Source organism: Propithecus coquereli, unplaced genomic scaffold, assembly GCF_000956105.1.
Source record: "Propithecus coquereli isolate 6110/MARCELLA unplaced genomic scaffold, Pcoq_1.0 Scaffold76, whole genome shotgun sequence".
Classification (NCBI taxonomy): domain Eukaryota; kingdom Metazoa; phylum Chordata; class Mammalia; order Primates; family Indriidae; genus Propithecus; species Propithecus coquereli.
Genome location: NW_012153729.1, coordinates 5,165,211 through 5,183,948, shown reverse-complemented (window position 1 = coordinate 5,183,948; position 18,738 = coordinate 5,165,211). Strand labels below are relative to the sequence as shown.

General features: G+C 50.7%; 1 protein-coding gene across 1 annotated transcript in view; it reads left to right on the top strand.

Moving 5' to 3' along the window:
* SLC39A11 (solute carrier family 39, member 11) overlaps window positions 1-18,738 on the top strand; it is a 339,114-nt gene that overhangs the window by 272,959 nt on the left and 47,417 nt on the right. The window lies entirely within an intron of this gene.

The window sequence follows — 18,738 nt, the reverse complement described above, 5'->3', positions numbered from 1 at the left end:
GTGTGTTCGTTGACTTTGTTATCTGTAAGACTTCTGGGCAACATAGGCTATTAGTAAAGTGTGGGGAGGAATCAAAAGTTATGCATGGATTTTCAGTTGCACAGGGAGCTGGTGCCCCTAACCCTGCATTGTTCAAGGGTCACTGTCTCATGTCCAGTGTAGTTGGAGTGGGCCAAGGACACTGGGGTTGTATTACCAATACTGACTCCAGGAGACAGTGAATCCTGAAAGAAAACAAGCCCCTCTCAGTAGGTTTTGACCTCTTTTCTGTTCATAAAAAAAGTTCTCCTTTGGCCCCAAAAGCCCTCGGCTTTGCTTCTGACCAATATTGGTAATTTAGCAAAGCTCCTTCCTAGTTGGCGTGAGGAGAATCGTAGGACTCCCCTATAGATGTCAGAAAGTGTCATAATGCTGTGTGTCCGTGCCTTTGGTCCGTGGCTGCTGAGTCAGTGCCATCGAGCTCTACGAAGAGCCAGACAGTAAGTATTTTAGGTTTTCAGGCCATTCAGTCTCTGTCACAACTACTCAGCTCTGCTAACGTAGCATGAAACCGGCAATAAACAACTTGTCAGCCAATGAACATGGCTATGGGCCAATAAAACTTTATTTACAGACACTGAAATTTGCATTTTATATAATTTTCATGTGTCATGAAGTATTCTTTCTCTGATGATTATGTATTTAAAAATGCAGAAGCCATTCCTAGCTCGCAGGCCTCGCAAACGCGGGCGGCGGCTGGGTCAGGCCCTGTGGTGTTAGGTGCCGTGTCGGGTCTGAGCTCCTGTCAGGTTGAATCTTCTGTGACGAGGAGCCTGATGCGGTGACGGCGGCGTTCCTTATCGAGATGTGATTCCTGATGCCTCGTGCTTTTCTTCTGTCTGTTTCAGAGGGCCTTGCTGTCGGAGTCGGATTCGGAGCTATAGAAAAGACGGCATCCGCCACCTTTGAGAGCGCCAGGTAAGCCGGCACCGGGCGCCCTGCGGCGCGGCTCTGCACCCGGGGGCGCCGCGGGGCTGCTTGCCGCGTGGGGGAGCCGTCTGCGCGGAACTGTCCGGCACCCCAGCTCCGCGGGGCCGGGACTGACGGAGGCAGCACGCGGTCAGGTGGGGCTCACGCCCGAGACAGGTGCTCGGTCAGGGACGCAGGGGTGCGCCAGGTCTTTCAGACCAGCTGTCGAGGGGGTGGCCATTCTGAAAATAAAAAACACGGGTATGATCACATGCTGTGCCCTAAGCACTTTAAATGTATAAAGACTAAAGACAAAAAAAGCATAACAAGGGCAGCAGTTGACATTCTTTCTCGACACTGAGCTCTCCTGGTTTCCCTTCTCGTTCTACCTGCTCTGGACGGCTCTTTGGGGGTGGCCTTCTTGTCCCACAGCCCTTTCTCAAATGTTGGTGTTCCCAGGATCTGTCTCTAGAGCGCCCTTTCTTCCCACTCACTGCGCTCTCCCTTCGCCACTTTCCCCGTTCCCGTGACTTTACCTTCCGCTGATTTGCTGGTGATGCCCACGTCGAGCTCCAGCCTGGATGTTCCTCCCGGGCAGGTCTGGCCGCCTCCTGGGAAGCTCCCCTCACCCTCCAGAGTCGAGCCTGCGTCTCGTCTGCTGTCCTGTACAACCTGCCCCTCTCCTGCATCTCGTCTGCCGTCCTGTACAACCTGCCCTCTTCGGGGTTCCCTGCCACCACCACACCCAGTCGACCAAGCCAAACCCACTGTCACCCTCAACGCCTCATTGTCCCTCACCTTCCGTAGACAGTGACTGGGCCTTGCAAATTCTTCCTCCCTTCCCCTTCCCTTGAATCAAAGAGGCCTAGACAAGGTGATAGTCTTGGCTCATGTGGTGTCCTTTAGACATCACAGAGGCGAGCTCTGCATGGTCCACCATGAACGCCGCAGCCTCCCTCGTGGAGCCTTCCGTCCAGGGCGGCAGACTCGGGTGCCCTCGGGGGACTAAGGGATGAGAAAAACGAGTGGGGACAATCGGGTGAGGACAGTTGGAAATGGTGAAGACTGAGGTGAACTTCAAATAGCAGGTGTGCTTTCTAAAGGTGCTTGCATTTACAATTACTTAAAAACATAGTTCAGACCAGATGTCTCCAAGACCACTGGTTTCTCACCCCTGCGTCCAGCTCATTCCACTGCCTTCAGTCTGGTGCAATCCCAGAATATTCTCCCCCCAAGGAAATGGCCCCACGTCCTTTGGTGATCAGCCCTGTGTCCACTAGCCGTGGCTGTCACAAATTAATTTCTCACGTAACCTCTCTTCCATCCTTTCCTGGTTACTGAATTGTCATGGGGCCTCCTTGTGCCCCGGGAGGACTGTGTTCAGGTCACCTCCTTGCTTCTCTTTCCCCAGCTGGAGTGGAGCCCCTGTGTGTTAAACGTGGTCATTGCTGTCAGTGAATTCTAAGGCTACGTGTTAAGAGATGTGTCCATTCCATGAGGCCCAGAACATGTGTGTGGGCTAGCACGTTCTAGGTCAAAATTTTTCCTGCTCTCAACTTCTTACTTCTGCCTCTCAGACTCCCAAGTCATTTACTCGCTGTCTCTAGCATCATTCGTTAAAATGATGCCTATGGAAGGGCCTTTACAATGTAAGAAATGTCACCAAAAACAAGGGCTAATTATGACTCACAACACCCTGCAGCCCAGGGCCTGGGGTGGGGGCGTGTGGCTCTTTGTCCCTTGGCGCAGCCATTTGAATCTTGATTCCATTAGACTGTGAGAAACTTCAGAGTCACACAGTATCGGTGGGGTTGAGGAGCCCCGAGGGGGCTGGCCTTATAAACAGTCAAAGCCAGGTCTTCCCAGAGCACAGGACCGCGCACACTGCAGAAGGTCTGTGCCTGGCAAGTGACAGCCGTGCCCCGGGCGTTGTAGTCACAGGCCAGGCTCTTCGTCTGGTGGCACTACATCCCCGGTGACATCACGATGTCAACTCCAATGTCCCTCTATTCTGTCACCTGCACTTTCTGCCAATCTTTATAAATATTTCTGAAGAAAATGGAGCAAAAATATTTCCAACCCACCTCCTCCTTTCCCTTGCCTGAACGGATTCTCTCTGAATTACATAAGCCCTCGGTGGGATCCTCTAATTGGGATTGGATTGGGGCAGCAGGCCACGGTGTTTGCAGCCTCACAAGACCCGCTGCTACACAAGCGTCACTGGGGGCTTCTCGTGCCCCTGCACCCCACCCACCAGTATCACAGCCTGTGGGGCAGTTGATGGAGCTCTGCTACCATCGCCACCGTATCTGCAGACTGTTGTGGGGTGAGGGGTTTCTGCAGTGCACGCTGCAGCCCCCTTCAGCCCATTCTCCCCACTTAGAAATCCACATTGGGTCGTCTTTTTGAAATGCCTGGGATCTTCCTCTTGGGTGATAAAATGCAGATTATCTCCTAGGCAGGGCTCGTTGGCTTTCTCTGCCTTAGCTCCTGCTACAGAACGGGTTTCATGGGAGGGTGGGGACTCGAATGTAGTGGAAAGTGAGACCTTCTCGCTCAAGTACCCGAGAGGGAGAGGCGCTTAATGAATCATAGGCAGGATAGGCAGAGCCTGCAACGCTGCAAGCTGTAGAATGCCCAGCCCGCAACAGGCTGGGGCCAGCGTCGTACCTATTTACACAAGGAGGTCAAGGAATGTGACTTCCGGTTGTCCCGTCATGCTGGGGCTTCTGACCAGTGTCTGTGCTTTTGCGCCAGGTCGGGAGAGGCAGCCCTGCAGAAACAGGAAGAGGCCTGCGATGGCATCCGTGTGCCGAGGCAGCATCCTGCCTTGGATTACCGTCTGCAACTCCAGGATGAAACTTTTACTCGATGGATTGGCGTTAAATCCACCCACATGCAATCTAAGGCTCCTCTGTCAGGAAGGGAGAGAGAAGGCTGTCACACTGTACGATGATTAAAGTAGAATTAGAAAGTGAGCAGGCAACGCTATGAGGTGAGCTGCCGGTGAAACCATGTTGTCCCCAGGACTGACTAAGGCAACATGCGGCTGGGACCACCGTGACCGGGAGCACCAGGCAGAGGAGTCGTGTCCCTGCTCCCTGCCTGCTCGGAGTGTCCCAGACTCAGTCCTTTGTGAAGATGTCTGCACTGTGGCTGCAGGCGCTTAGCCGTCCTGATCTCCATCATGCATTCACGTGCTCACTCTGTAGCGAGTGTTGCTAGGCGCCCCACACTGCGCTAGTCCCTGAAGGAAACACAATTTGTGTGACTTAACTCTTCCAAGAAGCTAAACGGTTGTCACAATACTTCCAGTAACATGGTGAACTCAGCTGACGTGATGTCCCACCACAAACAATGGAGTAAAAATGGCTCTTAGCACATCACCAAGGACTGAGAAGGAGAAAGAAATGTTAGGTGGTAGAAATAAAGGGTGGGACCAAAGACAGTGTGGTGAGCGGTTTCAGGTCCTGAGAGAGGGACTTCACGCCCATGGCCTTGCCCGTGGATGTCAGGGAACTAGAACAGCCCCAGCCTCAAGGCCAGGGCTTGTGGGCCTTGCCTGTCTATAAAAGAGGCTATAAAACTCCACCACTGGTCCAGGAACTTGCACATGGACCTTCTCCTCTCTCCAGGGTCTTGGATGAAGACATGAGGTATAGGGTAAATTATCTGCAAGACGCCAAAATCCTGGACCAGCATCACACAGGGTGTAGGGTACTAATTTATATACTCGTATGAGAAACCCCAAATAAAGAAATTGATATAAAAACTAATCTGGGGTAATAGAAATCCTTCACAAACATAAAGCCCTTACCTACATAGAGCCCTCACTCTTCCACTAACCAGGCACCAGCTGCCTGGGGACAAAGGGGGGACTCGTGAGTACAGATAAGCTTATACTAAAATACAAAATAAACAAGACAAACCACATAGGGAAAAAACCCCACCATTTAGGAAAGATAGCACCCACAAAACTAGGGATGATAAAATCGTATGAGGAACACATCAGACAAGCCCAAACTGAGGGACACAGTACTCAACCCGCTCTCCTCAAAACTGTCTGGGTCATCAAAAACAAAGTCTAAAACTCAGCCCAGAGGAGACTAAGTATAAGGTGCCGTCCTAAATGGGATCTTGGCACAGAAAAGGGACATTAGGGAAAAACTAGTGAAATCTGAATATATCGTAGAGTGTAGTTAAAAGTAAGGCACCAATATCGATTCCTTGGTTGTGGCAAATGTCAGATGTTGACTGTGGGGAAACTGGGTGCAGAGTATACAGGAACTTTCTGAATGATCTTTGCACTTTCCTGTATGCCTAAAGCTAATCTTAAAGGTTTATTTTTTAAAACACATAAGGCTGCAAAAATGCGAATACTTGATATTTAATGAGGGATAGATTTATAACAATAAAATATAGTAGTTTTGCAAAAGAACAGATTTGAAAAAAGAACCAACTAGAACTTTTAAAAATGAAAAATGTAGGCATTAAAATGAAAACTCAGTAGACTATTTAACTGATTGGATACAAATAAAGGTAGAATTAATGAAGTGGATGATTGATCTGAGGAAGTCACCCAGAGTGCATCATAGAGAGGTAACGAGATTGAAACTATGAAAGATGAATTAAGAGACATGAAAAAAAATAGAATGAAATTTTTAATATTATCTACTAAGAATCACCAAAGGAGAGAACAGGAAAGATGAAGGTGATTTTAAAGAGTAACGGATGAGAATTTTTCAGAAATTGAAAGAGCCGCGAGTCTTCAGACCAGGTTGGTGCATGATCAAGCCCGATGATGCGGTCAGGTCATCGTGCAGCTGTGGCTTGCCTGCGAAGCACCCGACTGAGAATCCGAAAAGACACCAGAGGAAGAGATGGTCTCTATGCAGAAATGACAGACCCGCAGAAGGCTTCCCTGCTCTAATGGAAGATAAGGGGATGCTGCTGTCAAAGTGCCAAGACAAAGTGCCTGTCATGCTTGAGAGGCTGGCAGACTTTCTCTTAAAGTTCCAGATGGCCTGTGGGCCATGTGATCTCTGTCACACCTCTTCGACTGGCTGTCGTGGAAGTGCCAAGGTGGCCGTAGAGGATACATAAACAGTGGGTGTGGCTGCACTCCAGGAAAAGTTAATTTCCAGAAACAGTCTGTGGGCCCTTGGGCTGTAGCTTGAATGAATGAATGAAAAACACTGGGAAGAGAAATGCAGAAACCTAGTGGAAAATTCAGCCATCAGATGATTGAATTCATCTTTTAAAAGAGAGATGTTTTGCTTTTTAAGATTTCCGTCCTAAGCGATTAACCAGTAGCGCACCTAAAAGATGACATGGAAAAGCTGAAAACAAAGGAATGAAAAGGAGATGCAAGGCAAATGCTGCTCAGACACAAACAGGTGTTATAATTTTAGTATCCGACAAAACAGACTTTAAGGCCGGAAGCCGTATGAGTAAAGGTTACTGCTTGATGAGAAGGGAAGCCGTGCGCCGGCACGACATCATGATCCTGCGTTTGCACCTAGCGACGGGAGCCTCAAACCCTTTAAAGGAAAAGTTGTCAGAGTTGCAAGGAGAAGCAGACGAAACCTCACTCACGGTGGGGGAGTATAATGCCCCTGATGCTTGTAGATGACACAGATAAAAAGTGCACGAAATGCAGATAGTGGACATCTAGAGAACCCCAACCCAGGAATTGGAAAACTTACACTGTTTTCAAGGCCATGTGTGTGTGTTTCCCAAAATTGATTAGAATGTTGTGCCACAGAGAAAGTCAGAGTAAATACCCCAGGATCAATACCATTCAGACCACATTGTCTGACCTCAACTGACATAATTGAAAATCAATAGCAGAAAAGATAGCCACAATCATTTGTTAGTGGGAAATTAAGCCTGTAGGCGGCGTAAGATTAACACAGAGAAAGCTCCAAGCCCCGGATCCAAACCAGACCATCTAAGAAACCAGTAGAAGATGGGCATGCTTTTTGCTCATCTTGGGGGCACTTTATAGAGGGGGCTGTATCTCATCAGGCGCGTGGGACAGAAAGGGCAGGTCACGCTGTGAGCAAATGCCTCGGTGGGGCCCCAGGTGGTTTCAGGGCCGGCAGATAAGCAGACGTGGCTGAGCTAGAACTCGCAGGTGCTTCAGGGAAGGTAAGCGTGAAGGACTCATTTGAGGCAGGCTAAAGAGCAAGTGCGTTACTCAGCAAGAGGTTGGCAGCTATGGTGGGCTCTGACGCTGGAGTGACACCCCAAGAGGCGATTTCAACATTAGTCAGGCTAAGATGAAATGATTTGGTGGAGGAGGGAGAGAGGGTAGACAGACCGGTGTGAAGAATTCAGCAATTGAGCAAAATGTGGCGTGATCACCCCCTGCTGTGTGTTTCGGCAGCTATGAAGAAGATGCAGGATGGCGTTGTGCTATCGATGGGCCTGAGGAGGGGCTGATGCAGGGAAGAGCTTCAGGTGTGGTACACTGAGTTTTTTGTGGTGTGGAAGGGAGGAGGGAGTATTCGAGCTCTGGTGACAAGGAGACAGGTTCGTCCCGTGGTGCCATGGAGGGGGCTGAGCAGGGACAAGGAAGGGATGGCTTTACACGGACTGGGAGAGGCGTACCCCGGCACACGCCTGGGCTACGTCTGGACCCCGCTAACGGAGCCAGATAGTTTCCTGCTCATTTAGGGCAGGGGCTGGCAAACAACTGTGGGCTGCGGGCCAGACTTGGCCCAACACCTGTTTTCTGTAAGTGAAATTTTATCGGAACACAGGTGCTCGGATGGCTGAAATGAGTCATTGCCACGGAAATCTTAAGGCTGAAAAGCTGGAAACGTTTACTATCTGTTAAGCTGAACGTATTTACTACCTGAAATTAGTTTGTAGACCCCTCATTGAGTGGGCGCAATCCCCGGTTTTCGCCCAGATGCATCATTAAACAGCGTGAGGCCAACTGTCTTTATTACGACCTCTTGCTCGTGCCTGTTTATGATGCATCTTGAAGCAGGAGGTTCTCCTCTCACCTCCAGCAGCATAGCCACCCACGAGAAAAGAAAACAAAAGTAGAATGTAAATATTCCAAGAAGGCGCTGTCTTGAGTTCCCACTTACGGAGCTTCTGACCTGGTAAGAAGGCAGGTAGGCACCCCGCCGTGCTGCGCGGGTGGCTGCTGCCACCTGGTGTTCTGATGCCCGTACTTCCTCACCCTGCTGCAGCCTCAGCCGCTCCTGTCCTGGCCGCCTCCCTACCTCGCTAGGTCAGTTTGCATCAAGACGTTCACTCTGAAGTCAGTGTCCCCCGGAGTATGGAGACGCTCAGCCCACCAAGGGCACCCTGTAATTCAAGAGAAACAGCTTTCTTTCTGACCTGGTCCCATAGCAATTTCTTTTTGTTTCGACCACAAAGAAATTCTTCATACTGTGCGTGACCTTGAGGAGTTTGATGTTTAAGGGGTTTTCCTTTCTGAAGTATCATTACCTCTGAAGAACGTGTTCTTTGGAGAGGAGGAGACATGCCCTGAGCTCTTACTTAACTCAGTGGCAGCCGTATTCAAGCCAGCAGGGAGAGCGGTGTCATTTATGCTGAAACATTCTGCTTCATTTACTCTTGAGGGGACACGCATCAAGAGACATTTGTGGTCCCCGAGCACACCTTGCCCGACAGGCGCAAAGCCATCCCGGAGCAGGCCGTGCCCCGCAGAAGGGCCTGGCTGCAGACTTCATGGGGTGCTGTGGATAACCCACAAGGCACATCCCCAAGATACCACCGGACTCCTCAACTGACTGCCTCGACCGGCCGATGCTAACCCTAACCCGGAGACTCAGGAAAGGATGCCTGGTTGATTAGCCTGTATTTGGACATAATATAGCTCATTACATTACACATGGAGGCATCAAAGCCGATTTTAAGGTGTATGTTTTCCTGAGTAAAAGATCATAAATCAGATAAATCCTTTCCCCTAGCTTACAAAAACAATATGTACGTTGCTATATTAACAGTGATTTAAGTCAGTAGCCGTTAATTAAACAACTGTTTATTTAGAGACAAAAATGGCAATTGATATATTTTCCTGGTCATTAATCAGCATTAGCCAGTTGACGAGTCTGTCTATACATATAAGATATGTGTGTGTGTCTGTCCAAGCAGTCCCTCTGCTTTTGTTCCAATAGATTCTTGGAAACATGCTTGCAAAGGGGTCTCAGAGAACTAACGTAGACTTTTTAATTATAGTTCAGTTGAGCAGCTTTTAACAAGCAAGCTGCCACAGCCGTCCCCCACCAAGCATCCACGCAGCTGCTCTTGTAGTGCCTAGACCTGCCTTGAGCTAGGGCTCCCAGACTTCTGGAACATTCCAGAGAGACCCTCCCTTCCTCAAGGTTGCTGGTCTCCATCTCCTCCCTATCCACCAAATTGAGTCTCACCATTTTCCAGCCTGATCTCCCAGGAGAGTAGCCTTTAGCCTGAGAAGTGGTGACCCCCCCATGAGGACAGGAGGTGCCTGGGGAGGAAACACTTTCACCCCTTGACTCCAGCGTCCCCACCCCTTCTCAGCAGAGTCATGCCCGCTCCGCACCCTCCCCTCCCTTCAGCAGAGTTAGAGGTAAATTCTTGTGCTTTTCTTTACCTGCCGTCACACATCGTGCTCTCGATTTTATTTTATGTCAGCAAGCGCTTCTCTTGAACCCATCAAACTACCTTGTCTGGAATTCTAGAGTAACGTGTAGCAGCTCCTACTCTTAAATTTTCGTTTCTCATCCTCCCACGCACGCACTGATGACCCTACCGAGTTACAAAGAGACTGCGGTGGAATTGGAAAGTGCTGTCAGCCAGGCGGTGGCGGGCAGATGGCGCCACCACGCGGCAGCGCGGCATCATAGGTCTCTAGGCAGGAAAAGGTAGCTCTGGGGGAAGGCAGTTGAGTTGTGCTGCTGTCCCCATCCACGTTTGGTATGTACAGAAGTCGTACCTACAAGAGTTGAGGACCATATGTGTATTTATATGAGTTTATAAATATGCTCTGTGCGATCTTCAAAATAGTGGCATCTTTATGTTCCAGCTATTTGACCCTGATGTTTCACCCCTCATTCAATTCAGCACTTAAAAGATTCATCACTGTCTTCTTTCCCCTGTGTCAGGAATAAAAACACAGCTTTTATGTGACCCACATGGTGGGGGCAAGTGTGAGATGGGCCCGTTGAAGAGCAGGAAGCTACTCTAAGCCTTTGATGGTTTGCCCTGCTAGAGGATCGGCAAGGTGACAAGAGTCCTAACTTCACAACACCCCAAAATCAATTCACTTTTTCTTTTTGTCACTTGGGCGAGTGACATGTTTACTTTTCTAGTGACTTTGTGTCAAAATAACCTTAATTATTTGATCAGTCCTGGGAAGTGAAGAAGGGGGCCAGAAAAGCCCGTCAGATGCACGGGCGAAACCACACCTGGAGGATCTCGGGTAGCTGGTCAGCAAGTCATTTATCAGTCTGTCCGTCTGTCCATCCCTTCAATCCACGAAGATTTACTCAGCACAGGGTTCATCTTTTTGGAGAAAGGTAACTTAGGACCACTATTCTATTCATTGCAACTGGGAAAATATACTTGAAATCATAGGATCAATGGCTGCAAGTGGTCTTAAGAGATGAATTTGCCTCTTAAGTATTATTTTAAGCAGCTGAAGCATTTGGAACAAGATCCTAAGTGCGTACTCTGGATGGAATAGACACCGCCCTTCCCCCCACCCCCACCCCCACCCCCCACACTTGGTAGAAAGTCCCTGATCCAGCCCAAGGCCTGTTTTGCAGGTGAAGAAACTGAAGTCCCAGAGTGGCCGTCTGAGGCTCACTCCCCCCAACTGCTTTCTGGTCATTTTTTCCCTTGTCCCACTTGAACCTCATCCCTCCCATACTTGGAACACCTCAGAGCTTTTGAGCAAGATTTTGGGAAATGGTCTGTTTTATGCATTGCAATAGAAGGAGCTCAAATAAAAGAAGCCAGGTGGGATTGGGGCTGGGAAATGAACAGGGAGAAACAAATCTTCAGGGTCGACAGGCCCCATCTCCAGAGTCCCGGCCAAACCCAGGCAATCTTGTCTCCTGGTCTCTTTCCTCTCTCTTCTTCCTTCCTGGGGCTTTTTATGACAATGCTTTTTATGACAATGCTTTTTGAGCTCCCAGCAAGAACAGCATTTTACAGATAAAAATAGTGGCAGCGTTTTGCCAATAAGACGTGACCAGTCCCTGCATTCACGTCTCCCCGATAAATCACCGTGCGAGCTGCACATCCCGGGTTTTCCTTCGAGTGATCCTGTCAGAGAACAAGAGCTTCCCCTTGGAGACTTGGTGCTCCGTATCCCCAGGTCTGTGCAGACGAATGCAATCTCCTCGGCACCTGGAAACCTGGTAACTCTGCAGACGGTGCAGAGGAGAATCTGGAACTTAACAGCAGCTTGCCTGAGAAATACGCCCATCGTGGCACATGGAGCTCATGAGTCTCTAGGTTGAAGGGACCGGGTGGATGGATAGATGACCTGATTGCCCATCACCCGAGATTGTCTGCGAGAAACTGCTCAATCCTAGTCTGGCTTTGTCCGTAAAGGCAGTGAAGGGATGAGGCTATCATAGCACCATGGGCAGTCAATTCTTTTGTGAGCTGCCACTCTCCTAGAAAGTGTATTTATCTCCAAAAATTAGCTCATCCACGCAGGATAAAACAAAGTCCTTTCTACCTTCCAGGGAAGAACTTACTTTCTCCTTCCTCCCTCCCCAAGTCAAATCCAGTGAAGCAATAGGAAGACCTCTTGCAATGATACTTGTGTGTGATTATGTTCTTGATGCAAATCGGTCAGTCTGAACTCCACTGGACAGTGCAACAAGACGACGTGGACTGTTCAGTTGATTCTGCTGCAGCTTTTTAATCTGTGTTGAAAATCCAGTTTCTCTAAACTGGATGACATATTTTTCAAATGTGTGCCTTAGTGCTTTGCTTCCCTGTTATCTTTCCCTGCATGCAGAAGCCCCTGGGAGTGGAGGAGCACAAGGAGAGGGAAGTCACAGCCCTAGGGGGGATCTTGACTCTCGAATTCCTAAATAACATCCAAAAAGAGAACCATGTAGCTTGGAAAAAAATTTGATACTGGAAAGGACTAAATTTCTTCGAATTGACCCATTTTTTTTTTTCTGGCTCCTGTGTGGAAATGGGGGCTCCAGGATAGGATGATATCAGAGGGAAAAAAATTCATTTTTAATGCACATGTGAGTTACAGGGTATATATTTTGACACAAACACACATGAAATGCTCATTTGTCCAATATGGGATTTGGGGGATGATCCAAGAGAAGCCAAGGAACAGCAACACAGGCCACTCCGGACATTTGTCCATCTGTTCCCGAGGACCAGCGGAAAGCAGGTCCTGATGTACAGGGAGGGGTACCGTGCCCCACTGCGTACAGCTGCTCACACAGGGGGCTGGTGGCCCCCCAGGGAACAGTGGGATGGACCATGAGAGTATAGTCACAAAGGAGACACCGGTGAAGCCCAGCCCTTGTCACGATGCACTAGAGATCCGCGGCGCTGTGAACGAGTTTTGAGTGGACGTGTGTTTTCATTGCTTGTAAGTACATGCCTAGGAGTGGGATTGCTGGGTCGTACGATAACTCTGCGTTTAACTTTTTGAGGAAGGGAATGGAGTTTTAAAATCACTTTATACTCCAAAATAAAAGGAACCAGATTAAACCAAGAGTTTATTTTAACCTCTAAAGTTCTGTTCCTCAAACACGGGCGTCATCGCAAGCCCCTTCTCTGGGACAGTATCCTGATGATGCAATAATGATGCGTGTCGCGTAGCTGTAGGGCGTCTCCATTGAGTGCTTGCTGTGTGCACTGTCTTGTCCTTTATCTTCATTCTCTCATTGAATTGTCACACATGGACCCAGGTGTGGCCCCATCTTACAGACCCAGAAAACTGAGGCACTGACTGGTACGATGTCTGCAGCCCTATGGCTAGTGAGGGTAGTAGCCAAAGATGTGCCCAGCTCTCTGGCCCCAGAGCCCGCCTCTATACCAGGGCCTTCTAGAACCTCTGGGGTGACATGGCCAGGCAGGATGGGGGGCTGGGTTGAGGGGGTCTGGGGGCCTGGGCAGGTGTGGCTTCCTGTTGAGTTTCTGTTACTGTAGAGTGTGTTGAAGAGCACGGGCTCTGGGGCTTGACTGCCTGATTCAATCCTGGCTGTACCATTAACTCACCCTACAACCTTGATGGGTTGCTTTTCTTCTGTGCCTCAGTTTCCTAATCTGCAAAATGTGAATAATAGTATCTACCTCAATGGAGTGTTCCGATAATTAACTGAGTTTATTAAAAGCACCGGGAACAGAGCCCGGCACATAGTAGGGCTGTATCTGACATACATATTGTTTTTGCTTCCTGGCCCACTCGTCTCAGGTACTGCAGGTAGCTGGCCAGCCCCATCCTTCTGTTCCTGCCCAGGTTGCAGGACTAGAGGTCCCTGCCCCCTGCCCACCCAGAAGAAGAATTGTCTGCAGGGAGCCCAGGTCCAGGAACGGGGGTCTCTGGGCGTGTGGGGCTGCTCCGCTCTCACGCTGCTTCTGCTGCTGTGTTTCTCGGGCTCCGTGCCGGACGCTGGCTGCGGCATCCTTTCCTCTCTTTCCCCTGCGACCCTCCCAGCCTGGTGTTGCCGTCGAGTCTCGGCAGTCAGCGTCCTCAGCCTTCGTTGTGTGGGGTGTGCTCCTTTCTATACGGCGTGTCCTCACAGACAGCGGAGCCTGGGCCGCCTCTGTTCTCTTCGTGGGACCCAGGACCAGGCTGTGCGAGGTCGGCTCTGCACCAGGGATGTGGGTGGCCTGCCTGGAGTCCCACAGGTGACTTCATGACAGGCAGCCCCTCCAGACACCATGAGCTGCTTCCCTTCTGCTCCCCCAGTTCCCTGGAGTCACTCGCGGGCCCCTCCGATCCACCCACGCGGGTCACCCTCTCAGAGCGCGGAGGGAGGTGGCCGTGCTGCGCTGCCCCGTCTGCTGGGCAGCCGCGTCCCCCCAGGAGCCTCACAAGGGGCCCTTTATGCGGCAGCCCCTTCCTCCTCCCCCGCCGCCCCCAGCCACCCTCACCCGAGTCCCTGGTGACGGGGGTTGGACATCTTGGCACGGGGAGCCGTGTGGGCACAACGTCTGCTCTGTTAGCCTGGAGCAGTCCGGAGTGGGGGACGGGCCCGCAGAGCTCTTTGAGAATGGCAGTGTGGTTTCTTTGTGGCTTCCCCGGGCACTGGAGATGCCACATGCTGCTTCTCTCTCCTCTATTCCTGTTACCGCCCTGCCCGTCCTCCCCAACAGCTTGTGACAAGCAGCTCGGGGAAGAAAGCAAGTCTGTCTCCCAGGGCAGCCGGTTAAGGGAGCTCTCAGCACCCTCTAAGGGAGCTGCAGGTGTGGCTTAGTTCCGGGGGAGGGAGGGATCTTCATCTGAAAGCGTTTTGCTTGGTGGAAAGGCAGCTCCCCAGCGTCGGTGCCTGTGTGACACTCACAGGGACGTGTGCCACCGACGGGCTGTTCGCTGCATCGCTCAGTCCTCACTGCGGTCCCAGTGTGGACGTGTAGCTACAGGGCCTGGGCAAGCTGGGAAACCTCTCAGAGGCCGCTCTTCCTGCCAGGGGCAGAGTCAGGATTTACCCCGCGTCCATCCCATTCAGAAGCCTGTGAATTTACCACCTCTCCCGGCTGCTGGCCGTCAGGAGCAGCCACGAAAGCCGACGTGTGCTGTGTGCCTTCCATGCGGAGACCCTGCTTGTTGGCGCTCATGCACTTCATCGAAGCCTTAAAGCCCCCCGGGAGGGAGAAGTTACCATCCCCGTTTCACAGATGCAGGAGGTGCCAGGGGTGCACGGCGAGTAAGGGGCAGAGATGGGACCTGAGCCCGCGCAGCTGGCTCCAGAGCTTGTGCCTCTTCTACTCGACTCTTCCGCCTCCCAAGTGCTGCACCTGCCGTGGCCATGAAGGTAAAATCTCCCCCAAAAAGTGGTGTGGGAGATGAGGTCAGGTCAGCTGTGAAAAAAAAAAAATGGGCCACAGAAGTTCTGATTCGATCAACTCAAAGGCGGGAGGAATGTCTCCTCTCCCATCGTGAATACGTGGAACGCAGGCGGTAGAAGCTCTGATTCGATTGTCAGATGCGCCTTTAAAATCGCGTCTCCTTCGGCATGTTGGGAAATGGAAGCTTGTATAAAAATTCCCTGATAGGCAAAGATTTTCTAGCCAGCCTTACCAGAGGCAAATATTTATGTTAAAGAGGGTTTTGAGCATCCATCCAGATGTTTGTTGCGGAGGGAAGAACAGGAACCCTTGCCAGACACCTCCCTGCAGTGAGATGCTCAGAGAAGAGAGGACTCCAAAGAGGTGGCACTGGGATAATCTGGTGGCCTTTATGTCCTGACTCAGCCTCAGTGCTGGAGAGCAAATGCACAAAGTCCTTGGGGAGGACGGAGGTACCGAGCAAGGGTTTCCTGTCCTGTAAGTTCTAGAAGAAGGAGTTCTAGAGGAATCACGCACCCCAGAAAGGGATGTGGAAGTCCTAACTCCTGGCACCTGTGAATGTAACCTTATTTGGCAGTAGGGTCTTTGCAGATATGAGGTCAGCTCACATTGGATTAGGTGGGCCCCAGATCCAGCATGCTTGTGTGCCCTTATAAGACAGGGAGGACACACACACACACACACACACACACACACACACACACACACACACACACGGGATAACGCCCCGTGGCAACACAGAATGGAGGGAAGACGGCCACATGACAGGAGAGGCAGAGACCAGAGTGATGCATCTACAAGCCACGGAATGCCACGGATCGCCGGGAGCTGCCAGAAGCCGGGAGAGCCAAGGACACATCCTCCCAGGGGGTTTGGGGAGGACTCTGGTTCTGCCTTGATTTTGAGATCTGCCTCCAGGACTGTGAGAGTAACAGTCCCTCCTCAGCTTTGTCCCCTCCCTCTCCAAGTTGACACAAAGCCCCGGGGCCACTCTTTAATCCATATTCTTCTCTCTGCCCATGCGTTTTGTTTTCCACACCCCTTTGGCAGCTTTCGTCTTTTGTTTCGGGGAGGGGAGTTAAAATGTGGGGTTTTGCTCCCCGCCCCTCTTAAGTCTCTCTCAGTTCGGTCTGGGCCATGTTGGGGAAAAGCGAGGCCTTTCTCTCCCTTCCTCGGAGGCCGCCTGCAGACTCCGGCCCATGGGAGAGTCGTCCCCCGCATGGGAGCTATTAAACGGTCGTAAGAAAGAGGCCTTTGTCATGGGGAACACGGCACCCGGCTCAGTCACAGAGACAGATTGTGCCAGAAAACAAACAACAACAAAAAAAAGGTTCAACCACAGCATTCTTGGGGACTTCAGTCATCCGCCTCCTGCTTGCTCTTAAAAGACAAATTTCCTTTCTTCCGTGTAATTCCATCAGATAGGTCGTGAAATTTTAATTCTCTCCAGAACTGGGTGCCGGGGGCCCTACCCAGGCCATCTGCTCTCGGGGCCTCCACCCAACTCGCCACGGCGTTACCTCATGCCTGCAGGTCGGAAGGCAGAGGCGCCCTGCACGGAGCAGGGGGTGTCGGGGGAAAACGAGGGCTAGGGTTAGGTATTCTCTTCTCACACTTCATGCTACCCGCCTGTACACGTAAGGATGACAACGGTGGCACATTTTATATCATGCGTACATTAATCATGACCACTAACTCCCCAGCCCCAGCAACCGCCATTCTACTTTCTGTCTCTACGTATTTGACTCCTCTGGGGACTTCATATAAGAGGAACCACACGATATTTGTCCTTTTGTGATGGGCTTCTTTCACTTAGTATAATTCTTTAAGGTTCATCCGTGTTGTAGCATGTGTGAGAATTCCCTTTTTCTTAAGGCTGGATAATATTCCGTTGCATGGATACACACCACGTGTTGTTTATCCGTCCGTGGACACTTGGGTGGTTTTACTTTTTAGCTATTGCGAACAATGCTGCCTATGAGCATGAGCATGGAAGTATTCTTTTGGGGTGTATACCCAGAAGAGGAATTGCTAAATCCTATGGTAATTTGATTTTTTTATGGAACTTTGTCATGGTGTGTTTTATTTGCCATTTAATACTGTGTCCTTGAGCAAAGTGGGCCTTCCTGGAAGGATGGGACCCTCACAGGCTCCAGGGCCTCGGTCCGTGGCTGGGTGCTTGGGGCGTGTGCACCCGACCCTGACCTCCAGACTGCAGGCCCCGTGACTTGCGCTGCTTACAAACCCATGGAGCTGGCCCTGCGTGAGAAAGAGTAGAAAGAAATCAGGAGAGAAAAAGTGAGCATGAAGGGGCTACACAGGTGCAAGGTGAAGTGGTTTTGAATATATACACATACAGAACTGGGATTCCAGACTTTTCCATCCATTGTGGTCTAACCAAATGAACCTCTCACTATCGGCCTCACAAATGCAGCCACATTCCCTCTTCAGCCAGGCAGGCGAACAGCTCCGTGCACCCAGATCGGAAACTGAGGCAACCACGGAAGGTGAACACCTGCAGACTCTGCCGCCTGTCTCCCCTCCAGCCCCGTGATCACAGTGGGCTATTGTTCTCTGGTCTTTACCGAGGAAGCTAAACACAGACGGTGTTCAAACTCAAGCTCTTCGTCTTCATTAAGCCTGTTTTCTCATCTGTTAAATGGGATTTCCTTGAGTAAATAAAAGTGAAAGGAGAGCCCTTGGGTGGCACCTGGTGCATAGCAGACACGCAACATGAGGTAGAGGCTGACACTCGGGAGCAGGGGTGTGGGCATTTGCGGTTGTGTTTCTTGACCGTTATTGAATATTAACTATGCACAGCCTTTGTGGTGGACTCTTGGTCTACATTCAAGGTCCCTGAGTCCACTATTTACCAGCAGGATGAGCTCTGAAATGTTTACTTAATTTCTCTGTGCCTCGGTTTGCTTTTTTAAAATCTGTGTAATGGGGATACTCAGTGTTCCCCGTTCACAGTGTTGGGGGACTAAGTGAGAGGGAGCCTGGGAAATGTCTGGCACAGGCCTAGAATGAGGGAAGTCACAGCTGTTATTGTCACCATCAGATGATGGCAGTGATACACGTACTATGAGCGGAAGGATTTGATTTTACTATTTAATAAGTAAAATCAGTAGGACTCGGGATCCAATTAGATAGAGGAGATGAGAACAACTAGAAACCCTCCCCCTAATCTCTTGGATTTGCACAGCTAGGTGGACATAAAGAACCTTTCACAGAGAGTGAGCATCCAATCAAGGAGGAGGAAGAAGGCCAGTTTGATGATTGAGTTAAGGGCAAAGCATGAGAATGCTTTGGGCTCTACCCCTGTGGACCTGGCCATTCTAATATTATTCAGAGAAGTGTGGTTCATGATCCCCACTTTCTCCAGGACAATGGGGTGGGCCTGCTGCCTACCCTGGGAAACTCTCCGTCTACACTCTGGCCAGGGAGTGTACGCCTCTGTCCAGGTGACCCCCCCACCCCACCCCCTGTACTTGGCTCCCAGCTTGTTACCCACTTTCTGACCTGGGCTATAGGTCTCTGGCTCCTAATTCGCTTGTCCTGGACTCTGACCCCATTATGCCCCTGGTCTGTGGATACAGAACCCCCCCAGTCCCCCCATTCTCCGTGGGCTAAGTTTCATCACCCCAGGCCCCAGTGCCATGCGCTGCCTGCGTGAACCTGCTGCTTCCTGTGGGCCTTCCCCTTTACCTGGACTCTTAAGACCGTCCAGGTAAGATTATTGCGTCCTGAGCTGCTTCTACGTCCTTC